Source organism: Microtus ochrogaster, chromosome 16 (genome assembly GCF_000317375.1).
Source record: "Microtus ochrogaster isolate Prairie Vole_2 chromosome 16, MicOch1.0, whole genome shotgun sequence".
NCBI classification, from domain to species: domain Eukaryota; kingdom Metazoa; phylum Chordata; class Mammalia; order Rodentia; family Cricetidae; genus Microtus; species Microtus ochrogaster.
Window position 1 is genome coordinate 48,819,710 of NC_022018.1, and position 12,873 is coordinate 48,832,582.

The following is a 12,873-nucleotide window of genomic DNA, read 5'->3' on the forward strand; positions in this document are numbered from 1 at the left end:
ACGCATAACTAAGAGATCCTGGTCAAGGTGTATGCCTACCCATCGTTGATCCATCATTGTCTAGGCTCCAGTCTGTCCCTCGAGATGGTATGCTAAACTGTCAGAACTTTGTGAGGTTACTTTCTGAAAGACAAACACCTCCTCCTGCTGATGTCAGGTTTCAGTTTTTCGCTTCCCCTAGCATGGGATCTCTGGGGAAATTCTAATTCTTTGGGGTCTATCATTTCCATAGTCTGCTAGCCAAAGGAAGGGGCACAAGTGTCTTTTTGCAGCATATCTTTGCCTCTGAAGGACACTTCCATAATGGTCTCCACCTAAAAAGTAATTCGGTTTACCCCAAATCTCGGAAACATGTTAAATATGGCGAATGGTGGTGATGATCAAGTCCCTTGCTCTCTCTTTTAGTCTGAATATCACTTTTGCGCTTGTCTCAGTTTGGGGGCCTCAGCAGCAGTCCCTGAAGTAAGCAAGGGATTTATTAAAATATGCTCCTCAGACACCAGAAGCGCCAAGTAGGGAGGGCAGGCAGCCAAGTGCAAGGAAAACTGCGATGGGCTCTCAGAAGCTGCTTTTGCTAAAAAGCCCAGATTCCTCACTGAGGCCCACAAGGTAACTAAAGTCTGGTACTTCTTATGTGAGGCCGGAAAAGATTCCATTTTAATGCCGGGATCTTGTGGGACTTCGAACTTTACCCCCACCCCTGAGGAAAGCCAGGGGTCTCTAGCCCCCTTTTAGGGGAAGTATTAGCTAATGGGAAAAACCCAAGCTACACAAAACTACTGACAAGATGCTAACCACCTAACTTCCCCTATCGGTTGAGTAACAATGGACCAATCAGATAAGTCTCCAGGCAGACCCTGTGTTAGCAGAGTGGTGGCAGATGTCTGGAGGATGTAACCAGGGTGGCTGTTGCTATCCCTTTTAGATACTAATAGCCTATCAGGAACTAACAGCTGATCTTTACCTCACCTTTAGCCAATTGTGATAGAGGATAAGGAATTTTGTATTTTGAGACTGTAACCTTGTGACTGCTTTGTGGCCTTTGTCTTTATAAATTCCTTACAATAGTAGACAGGGTTCTTCTCCCTCCATCTGCTGTGTCAGACTGTGAGGCAGAGGACCGGTGCTAGCCCGTACTTAATCCACGAAACCTTGCTTTTGCATTCGGAGGTGTGGCTCTGCGGTGAACAACACTTGCTTTCATTTGTGTTTGTCTTTGCTTTGGCTCAGACTCCAGTGTGACTCTGCACAGGTGTGTTCATCACCCAAAGAGCCTGTGACTCCCTCCCCTGTCCTAGTGAAGTGCTGGAAGTATACAGAGTTAGCTAAGTCACTCACCCTGGAGTCTGAGGTCAGCAAATCCTTGCAGATCAGACCACGCCCACGGAGAAAACAATGATCTGTGCTGCAGAGGTTACACCGCGGAGCAGAGCCTCACATAGAAACCAGATCAGTCTCCCCTCCCCCCCTTATCAGTCATGTAAGAGTCGACATTATACATGGGTATGCATGTTCAGAAGTGGAATTGTTACCAGAGTTTACAGTCAAAGCCTGTTTAAGTGGAGGTTTCTAGGTCTCGTCCCATCCTGCAGATGCTTCTAAATAATCACGCAGAAGCTTAATATTAATTACAGAGTGTTTGGCCTGTAGTTATTTTTTTTAAATATTTATTTATTATGTATACAATATTCTGTCTGTGTGTATGCCTGCAGGCCAGAAGAGGGCACCAGACCCCATTACAGGTGGTTGTGAGCGAGGACAATGATGAACAGATTGCCGTGGTTGCGATGTCTCTTTACAGCAATAGAAACCCTGACTAAGACAATGGGGGAAAGGCTACTTAAAGAAGCAAAAATGGCTCAAAGACCGCTGCATTCTCAAAGCCCACCCCAACGTGGATGACAGTTCACAGAAGCCAGAGAGCACACTGTGCAGTGTGCAGGCAGACCAGCAGGTCAGAGTGTCTTCTTTCCAAGGGACTGTGGTCTAAACTTCTTCCAATTATCCAGGCTGATTTCTGCTACTTCCAGACAGCAGGTCTAGTTTCAGAGTCTTCTTTTCAGCTTAGGTTTGCTCTTCTGAGAGAGATTTTCAGGTTTTTTTGTTTTTTTGGTTTTTTTTTTGCTTACTTTGGCAAGAAGGAGCCTAGTGTATCTGGTCAGTTTCAGGGACTTCTTAAAGCTATTTTGTTTACTTTCCTGCTTAAGGAACTTCCCTGCTGGGTGGGATGTTTCAATTGCTGTGGGCACACATTCTGCTCCTTCAGTCAATAGCCTTTAAGATACCAGCCCACTTAGGCGTGGTCTCTTATCCTGTAAAAGCAGCTGTAACCGAGTGCCTGCTCTCTTGCTTCCGGCTCCTGCTAGACTCTGTTCCTGTTTGCTCAGAGGACTGTTATCTAGGACAGTGATCTGTAAGTTTTTCCCTTAAATAAATAACCCTTCTATTATTCATAATTCTGAACCGGTGTGAGATTGTTTTGTGACTTCCATCTTCATTCAATATTAGAGGAAACTGTGATACAATGTTTGGCTCATGGTTTGAGAGAATATGAGTTTCCAGTGGTGGCAGGGGATCATGTTGCTAGGTCTCCACCTCTGCACATCTTGTCAGAACAGAAAGCAGAAAGGACAGAAAATGGCTAGGCCATAAACCTCAAGGCCTGGGCTCCAAAGCCCCACTTCTTCCAGCTAGACCTCGCCTTCAAAGTTTCTACAATTTCCCAAAATAAATGGGAATCAAATGTTCAAAGCCCATGGGAAACATTTTACATCAAATCATAACAAAATGTTTTAATTTCAATATCCCTGAAGTCAACATCCCTATGACAGTCACTGAGGTCAGGCAGCTTGTATGATGTGGCAGTCATTGCCTTCACATGTCCATCAAACACATCATTCAACTGGGGCAGAGAGGTGACTCAGTGGTTAAGAGCACTGGCTGTTTTCCAAAGGACCTGGGTACCATTCCCAACAGCCACATAGTGCTCTACTGTTTGTAACTTCAGTTCCACGAGATCTGATGCCTTCTTCTTTCCTTGGCAGGCACCAGGCATGCATATGGTATATAGACATACATGCAAACAAACACAGACAATACGATACAATAGTAAAATAGCTTTTAAAAAGTCAAATGCTTGGAGAAAATATTTCAGAGACAAGAGTATAACATTATTTAACTTAATGTGTATGGCTGTTTTGCCTGCATGTATGTCTATGTACAATATGCATGCAGTACCCTCAGAGGCCAGAGAGGGTGTGGAGATCACCTGGGACTGGGGTTCCAGACAGCTGTGAGTCCCATGCAGGTTCTTGGTGTTGAACCCCGGTCCTCTGGAAGAACATCAAGTGCTCTTACCTGCTGAGCCATCTTTCCAGCTGCTGGATGTTGTATTTTATATCAAGTTTTTAAAATTTTTATTTTTTAAATAAGCAATGGGCAAAGCCAACTTTCTTTTTGGAAAAAAAATATGGAATGCTTCATGAATTTGCATCTTTTCTGTGTGCAGGGGCCATGCTAATTTTTCTGTAGCTCCAATTTTAGTTTGTGTGCTGCCTAAGCAAGCTGCGGAACATTCTTTTAGAAGCTCTCTTGATTACATTTTCTTTCTAAACTAGGGTCTCATGTATCCTAGGCTGCCCTTGAACTTGTGATATAGCCAAGAATGACCTTGCATTCTTGACCTTTTTCTGCTCCCACATCCCGGGTGCTGGAATTATAAGTGAACTCCACACAGCTGATTTCACGCAAGGATGGAAATCTAACCTAGGGCTTCATGTATGTTGGGCAAGCACTCACCCATGAAGGCTGGGTCATTCTTGATGTAAAAGCACGGAAATTAATGAGTATCAATGTGAAACATTCTAAAAAATTTGGATTCTCAATATGAAAGATGGTGTGGGATAGTGGTCTGTAGTCTGTCAATTATATTTTAAATAAACACTGATTAGTCAGTAGCAAGGCAGGAAGTATAGGCGGGACAACCAGACAGCAAGTAGAGGTGGGTCAATGAGAACAGGAGAATTCTGGGAAGAAGGAAGCCCATTCTTCTGCAATCCTGTTTAGACACAGAAGAAGCAAGATGTGCTACACCACTGAAATAGGTACTGAGTTATGTGGCTAACACAGATAAGAATAATGGGCTAATGTAAGTTATAGGAGTTAATAAGAAGCCTGAGCTAATGGGACAATCAGTTTATGATTAATGTAGACCTCTGTGTGATTTCTTTTTCTTTTTTTTATATTTATTTATTATGTATACAATATTCTGTCTGTGTGTATGCCTGCAGGCCAGAAGAGGACACCAGACCCCATTACAGATGGTTGTGAGCCACCATGTGGTTGCTGGGAATTGGACTCAGGACCTCTGGAAGAGCAGGCAATGCTCTTAACCTCTGAGCCATCTCTCCAGCCCCCTCTGTGTGATTTCTTTGGGACTTAATGACTGCGGGAACCGGGCAGGACAGAAAACCCAGTCAACAGAAAGAGCTTTGATTTGCTTACTTTTTTATATGCATATGTAAGCGATATAAAATATCTTTCCTAAAAAACATCTTTAAAAGCCATCTCAGTAACTGTGAAATGAAAACCCAAGTGATATAAAAGAACTCTGTCCCAACTGGCAGCATGTCTGTCTCCACAGGACATAAAGCAATGATGTCACATAGACAATGTCCTAGGGTTAATTAAATATGCTAATTCTTTTCTAAATAGTCTTAAACATTTATATTCTTAAAAAAAATTATGCAGAGTTCCAAACATTGAAATGTGTGAAATGTCTTAGTTTTGTTTTTGAGACAGGATCTCACTGTATAGCTTTGGCTAGCCTGGAACTGCCTATAGTCCAAGCTGGCTTTGAACTCACATTGACCTACCTGTTTCTTCTTCCTGAATGCTGAAATTAAAGGTATGTGTCACCACATCCGACTGCAATTTCTTACTTAAAAGTAAACATATTTCAACTTAACTCCTTTAACAAGTGTTTACTAAAAATGTACAAACCCCAATGAGGATACCAAACTATATAAGGTACGTGTGATGGTCCTTTCCCGAAAAGAATTTATAATCTCATAATTAATGATATTTCTGGACTGGTTATTGCATTCATTTAATTTGTGGAGCAATGTATCAGCGCCCCCACTTATTCTTCACCTGGGCAGGCTTGTGTCCCCTGTAAACTAGGAGCCCAAGCCAGCCCTTCCTTTCCTGCTTCCTTTGGTGACAGCAACAAGGAAAGTTAATTAACATGCATTTGCATTTTAGAATCTATGGAATAAGGGAATAAGGAATTAGAACAAAACACCCATTTTGGCGGGCATCTTTCTCTCAGCCTCTCACTGAACCGAGTGCCCATCAATTGGCTAGGCTGGCAGCCCCTAAGAGTCTCCTCTCTCAGCCTTCCAGCACTAGCATTACAGGCTCCCCCTTTCTTTCTTTTTTGCATTTTTTAGTGCATGTGTGCCCACATTAGCATAACGCTGCACACTTTACACTCACAGGCATGTGTGTAGCGATGGGGGGGGGAACAATGAGTAGAAGTTGGTTCTTGCGTTCTACCCTGTGGGTGTCAGTGGTGTGTAGCACAATCAGAGAGATATGCAACCATCTCTACTATATACTCCCCAAATATTTCGCTGTCCCCCAAAGATGCCTGTACCCATTAGGCTGCTTTTTCTTTTTAGATTTGCCTATTTTGGATCTTTTCCATAAATAAAATCAAACGACATAATATTTCATGTCTGTCTTCTTTTACCTCGTAATACATGTCAGTGCGCCTTTCCCTTTTGGTTCAGTGATATCCCATTGACAGACATTCTTGGTTTTTGTACATCTGGATGGCCATTCTCTTTGGCTATCGTGTCTATTGCGATCATGCGAGTCCACGTACAGGCCTTTGTCTGTGGACACGCTTTCCAATTCTTTGGGGCATAGGTACCTAAGAATAGACTTGCTGGAGCGCACAGTAATTCTACGCTGAACTTTGTGAGGTAGCACTGACAGTCTCCACGGGACTCTCAGCATTTCATAATCCCATTAGCAACGCATCAGGTTTCAATTTCTCGGTGTCCTCATCATCATGAAAAATATATTTTTGAAAAAGTTCCCTGGAACTCTAAAGCAGCTCAGGGAAGTCTAAATTATCAGAATTGTTTGGATTTCAATTTACCCTCAATGGAATAACAGCCATGACTATAGAGCAGTGTTTCCCGTCTACTCTGGGAACAACCCAGTTTCCCTGCCTACGCTGAGAACAACCAACCCAGTTTCCCTGCCTACACTGAGAACAGCTCAGTTTCCCCAGTCTACACTGAGAACAACACAGAACACTCGTTCACTCTGCTGTCTCATGGGTTTATCTTTACAGCTAGTTGTATGGCCCACTTCTCTCCCTCCACCGCCCATGTTCAACCTTTTGATACTGAGATAAGACAGGCATCTACGAAGTCCATGTCTGAGAACCTCAGAATTGAGTTAAAACAACAAGAACAAGAGCCACATACGTTTTTAAGTAAGCTCATGACTTCGTGCTGGGCCACATCCATAGCTGTTGTAGGCTGTACACTCTCATCTCTTTCTGTGCCGTCTAAAGAGACATTGCCACGCTGTGCTCTTAGCATGACTATTACACATTTTCTCTGCTGGATTCCTTCCTCCTCTTCCGGTTCCCAGTCCATCCCTCTCCTGTTAGGAAATCTGGCAACATTCCGTGTCTTACCAGGCATCTCGTGATCCTGTGTGATAAAGGAATATTGTCCTGTGTGGCAGAAAATGTGTGGCCCAGGCCCTATCATTGCCCCCAAACTTTGTGTTTTCTAGTTTTTCCATTGAATTCCTGTTATATACATGGTAATAAAGTCTAATGGACAAATCTATCCACCTACCGGTCTAGTCTGACCTCTGCCAGGGGGCTATATCATTTGCTGCCTTCTAATGACCTTGAATAATATCCATTTCAACTGAAGATAATTCTGTAGACAGGGAATTGTAGGATTGATTGGCTGGCTGGCTGGGGTGGGTGGTGGTGGTGCAATAGTAGTTTCTAGAATTGAAGGTGAAACAACAAAGTACATATTTCCAAAATATTTTGGTAATGATATAAGATATTAAAAGAAAATTACCATTTTCTCCCATCATTTCATAAATCTCAAATTTGGACCAAAAAATTCCTAAGAGACAAGACTTGAATGTGAAGTGCATCTGTGTGTATTGTTTTCATTTTTCTGGTATCTAAGGGACCATGAACTTAGAGTGCAGAAATCCAAAGAAGTAAAGACTTGATGTCTAAAGGACACCCATGTCTAAAGGGGACGACTCAGTGCTTGTACTAAGAAAAAGCATGTTTTGAAATGTAATTAGTCTCCATGGCCACCAGAGGGCAGACATTAGCAGCCCGAGACCTGGTCCCGAGCCCGGGACGCAGTCTTTTCACTTCTAGGGGCCTCCAGGGGGCGCTGCAGCTCACGCCAGCTGCCAAAGGACACAGTCACCAGCTGCTGGTGTCTGGCAGGCAGTTGCTGTGGTTCCGCACTCTCCAAGCTGGTGGGAAGAGTTCCTCATTTGAGAAACAGAGGGGGGGGGCATACTGCCGTTGTCTTCAAAACACTACCCAGCTGCAGATATCAGGGAGTTGTTTAGTTTTTTTTTTAATTAAATTTGATAATCTGAATTTATCATAGCAACAATAAAATAAAATAAAGTCAAATAAAACAGAGCAATATATGTTAATGTTTTCCAGAAGCAGTCTACTCTTCTGAGCATGGAACTAAAAAGAATATACAGTGACTGAATGACTTGGGGACAAGACCAGAAATGCCAGGGGAAATTTTCTCACCGTGAGTCAGTTTGCAGGGACAGCAAGGGATTGCAACTGTTTGACAGACCTGAAACCAACCTGGGGATTTTTAAGAATTCTGACATGTTCAGTTTCATCCTCAATCCTGTGAGAGAGATACAGTCACCATCCTTACTTTTAAAATTATTTTTAAGGCCTGTTGTTTTCTCTCCACTTAATAGTTTTCAAATAGAAAGTAAAGCTACATTACAGGCATGAACTGCCACCAAACGCCTTTCCTTAGGACGTGAGACTGGAGGGAGAGATGGCTCAGCCATTAAAGGCAGGCTCAAAACCAAAAGTATAGGAAGCGAGATTGCCAGCTCTGCACTTCAAGCACTGTTCCTGGCTCGGCAGTTCAGAGTCAGACGCTGGGAACGATTAGCTGCTTAGATTCTTAGGGTTTCTTGAGGTTCACCTGCATCTATAACTGATGCATGAATTATGCTATTTCTTGACCTCTCAAGTTCATATGCAAGCTATTCTGTTATAATAGATGAGTCTATTTAACCGTATGTGTGTGTGTGTGTGTGTGTGTGTGTGTGTGTGTGTGTGTTTAATGACAGTTTTTGTTTTTGCGACAGAGTCTTACTCTATAACTCAGGCTGGCTTTATACTCTGTAACCCAAGCTGTCCTTGAACTGGTGGGACCCCTACCCCTCAACTTTCCCAGTACTGGGGGGCCACTACGTCCCCTAAAGAACTTAAGTCTTTTGAGAAAGTCTCTATGTTCCTCGTCTTAAAAATAAGAAAACCACAACTGACAAAATTCAAAGTCACACAGTGACTTTCTCCTGATAGAGGAGAAGATACCACAAAATGGCTATCACCTTTCCAGGGCTGTTGACAGTGTTCTGGTATCAAAAGATGGAACACTGCTGCCCGGAAGAGGGGAGGCCAATGAAGGCATGATACCCACTCACGTTTGGCTTCCAGGCAAAGAGCAAATATCCTTGAATCACACCCAGAATGTTGGACAGGACTTGCATATTTTTCACCCCAGTTAATGGTTATAGGGAAAGAAATTTCTTTCCTTGTCCATCACTAGATTCATAGCTGGGAGTTATAACTAAAGAAGATGAATAAGAAAACAGCATGACAAATTTATTTGAAATAAGCTTTATGTACACATGGGAGACCAGAAACAAAGAATGAGAGAAACTGTATTTATGTACACACGAGTGTGTGTGCGCGTATGTGCATGCGCATGTGCGTGTATGCATGTGTGCATGAAGTCAACTCCTAACGTTTACTTTATTGCACACCATTTTACTTTCTTGAAACAGGATCTCTTTGGCAAACCTGGAGCTTGCTGTGTAGTCCCGACTAGCTGGCCAGTGAGCTCCCCCCTGCTAGCCTCTGGTTACAAATACATGAGATCCAAACTTGAGGCTTCGGTTTTGCTCATTAGTTACTTAATCCACTGAGCCATCTCCCAGGCACTGAGGTACTATACTCTTACAAACATGTATTTATGCAGAAATACAATTGATCAAAAAGGTTGATGGGCTGGGGGAACTCAGAGTCTCCTCAGTGGCCCTGGGTCTCTAGAGAGAAGGGCACTCTTTTCCTCCAGTGTAGGAAGGGTGCCTATCCAATGAGGACTTGAGACCTGTTTCAAGGCAGGAGTCAGGGGGAGGAAGATTTTCTTACATATGTTAATTGCTTCATCTCTGCTGTGACCAAATGCCTGCAGGGAATAAGGGAGGAGGGCTGATTTTCCCTCACAGTGTCATAGGGTCCAGTCCATAGTTACTGTCCCCATCGTAGCACCAGATGCTCCAGCAGAACATCATGTACCAGGAGTAGAGGGCAGATGTGTACGTCACAGAGGCAGCTAGTAAGACTATATATGAACTGTTGAGTGGTGGCTTATAGTTTTAGTCCTGGCACTTGGAAGGCAGATGCAAGCAGATATCTGTGAGTTTGAGTAGAGCACGGTCAACATGGCAAGTTCAGGGTTACACAGTGAGCACCCCCTTTCTACACACTCCTCCCCACATCGCCTACACCACACCACCAGGGATCAATACCCTGGTGACATACTCTTCTAGTTGGTACCCACCCCTTAAGCTTCCATCTCTCAAAACAGTGCCAGCCATCATTTAGGCGCCGAGCATTCAAACCACAAGTCTATACGGGACACTTCAAATTCAAACCATTTCCACCTAATTTGTAACACTAGATACCATGTTTTATCATCCCACCCCGAACCCCAACACAACCCTACCTTAAACTATGATCCTGGGCGCGCTCAGGTTGCTCTTAGAAATTCTAGATTGAGATACAGTGTAGCTCTGTGATAAATTTATGATGGAGAGAGATTTCTGAGAAAGGCAATGATTTCCAAAACATACGAAACAGACAAAATTAAAACAATCCCACAGACACATCAGGAGAAATTACAAAGGAGAATAAGTGATTTGATAATGTGACATTCTGGAGAGTTGGCTGACTGGTGTGTTTGGACTAGGTCGGGAGATACACAATGGGGTCTTTGAAGGCATGAGTAAGAGGGTAGTGGGTGAGGGGGGCTTATTCTGTCTTGGATGTGGTTTATTTCCATACATTCTTTGTGTATATGTTTTGTTGAAAATAAAAAGTGTGATAGGGCTGGTGAGGTTGCTGAGTAGGGGGTGGTGCTTGCTACCAATGCCGACGATCTGAGTTTGGTCCCTGGGGGAAGGAGAGAAGTGACTCCCAAAAGTCATCCTCAGTCCTCCACCAACACACACATTAAAATAAATAAGCGAAACTATTAACCAGCATGTCCGGATCCTGGAACAAGATGAACCATAAGGGATGCCAGCTCTGGCCTCTTGGATCTCTAGTTTCTTCATTTATAGAATTGAGATAATAATGTGTAATTGGTAGCACCCTTGTGTGCTTTAAAATAAGTCGTGCAGATAACAGTGTAGGCTGTGCCAGAGTCTGTAGGAAAAGTTACTGGGACAAAGTAGAAATTGTATTGGGATTCCTGCATTCTACTAAATAAAATGTGGCCAGGCGTTTTTGCTTCTGTTGGCTGGGTTTTCTTATCCACACCTGTCTTTCATTAGTGTGTATTGAAAAGGCGAAGGACATCGCCTGAAACTTTACATAATTTGAGCAGTTAAAAATAAACTGCTGCCCTTTAAGAAAGCAATTTTGAGCAAGCGAATGACACTCGAGAGGAGGAATGTTAAAATGGAGAGTCAAGCTGCCGTTAATGTCACAGCTAGCTCTGGAGCTCGGGAAACACACAGCAAAATCAATGAAGCAAAGTCTGCCGATTGGAACAGGTGATTGCTTGCCATCAACATGTAAAAATGCAAATTCTTTTCTCTAGTTGTACAATCTCAGAAACCCTACTAGCCAAACTGTTATTTATTTATTTATTTGCATTTCCCTGTGTATCCTTTAAAAACGCATTTATTTATTTATTTATGTGCGTGTGCTTGTGTGTAGTCAGAAAACAAGTTGCAGGAATCCTTCCCCTCCCTTCTAATGTATGAGTTCCAGGGACGGAATCCAAGTTGTCATGCTTGGTGGTCAGCACTTTTAGTCCAATGGTGCGTTTGGCTGACCCTGGTGTATATGCTCTACTTCCTAAGCTCCTGAGTGCGGTGGTATTACTCCTGCAAACCCTGCACCAGGAATGCAGAAGATGGTAAGAACATGCTGAAAAAGAAAAGGAAACCAAGCAGCAACACCAATATCAGAACCCACCATTGGGTCCGGAGGGGTGGCTTCATGGTTAAGAGCTCTTGTTACTCTAACTTCGCTTCAGTTCCCAGAACCCAGATGGCAGCTCACAACATCCTGTAACTGCAGATCCAGGGAATCCAGTACCTTCTTCTGACCTCCACAGGCACCAGACACACAGGTGGTGCACATGCACGCAGGCAAGACACTCAAACACACAAAATAAAGTCAATAAATCTGAATCCCCAGCACCACAATAAAACAAAAGATCAATTATTACTGACTCAAGAATTGAAGTCATGATTCAATATTAAAAATAAACTCGACATAAGTCATAAGTCGATTCAGAGGAAAGTAAAAATTTCTGCAGAAATTTATTTTGTATACATCTTACCATCCAGAGTTATCATGCCTGGGAAGCATGTTCACAAGTAGCCTAATAACTTACAAGTAGCTTAATAACATGAATCAAAATAATATGCACAGATAATTTTACCCAAAATATGCATGCGCAGTGTTGTTCAAGGCATAGTGAAGTGGGTGCCTCAGTCCTGTATTAGTAGACAATAACCTGGAATGGCCTCTGGGAAGCAATTTGTTAGTGTGTGCTAAGAGCTCAACACACTCAAATTATTCAACTTTTTTGTTCTAGAGGATGAATTCTTTAGATACCTCAGAGACGTGGCCTTCAATAAGAGAAGCCATTCTCCTGTCTGCCTCATAGGCCTGGGCCCAAGTTCACAGTATAAATGTGGATAAGAATTCATCTCGTGTTTCTTTCCTTTCCTTTTCCAATTCCTTGTGTGTGTTGTATGCATGTATAAGCATGTTTGCATGTGTGTAGGTGCACATGTGTGGGACTGCCCATATGTGTGTGTGAGTTTACCTGAATGTGGAGGTCCGAGGTTAACGTCAGTATCATTTTGGATCACTCTCCCGCCTTCCTCATTGAAACAGGGGCTCTTAATCAAACACAGGGCTCACTGACACGGCTAGAATTGCTAGCCAGATTGCTCTGGGAATCTCTGTTTCCAATTTCCAAGGAGGCTGGAGTTACAGGCAGGCTGACTCACCCACCTGACATTTATTTGGGTTTTAGAGAACCCTGGTCCTTAAGCTCTCGTTTCAAACTCTTTAACAACTGACCAGTTGTCCGGGCTTCCTTGTTTTGTTGTTTTTGCAGTCCTGGGGCTTGAACCCAGAACAAGAACATGCTAGGCAAGAGTTCTACCACTGGTCTATATCCTCTAATCTTCCTGTTTTAGTTTTGAGACAGAATTTCACCAAGTTGCCCAGGATGGCCTTGAATTTGTGATCCTTCCGCCTCAACCTCCGTGGTAGCTGGGATTCCAAGCCTA

General features: G+C 43.1%; 1 pseudogene; it reads right to left on the reverse strand.

The window, feature by feature from the left end:
* Positions 1–3,463: 3,463 nt before the first annotated feature.
* LOC113456913 lies at positions 3,464–3,563 on the reverse strand (annotated as a pseudogene).
* Positions 3,564–12,873: the final 9,310 nt, after the last annotated feature.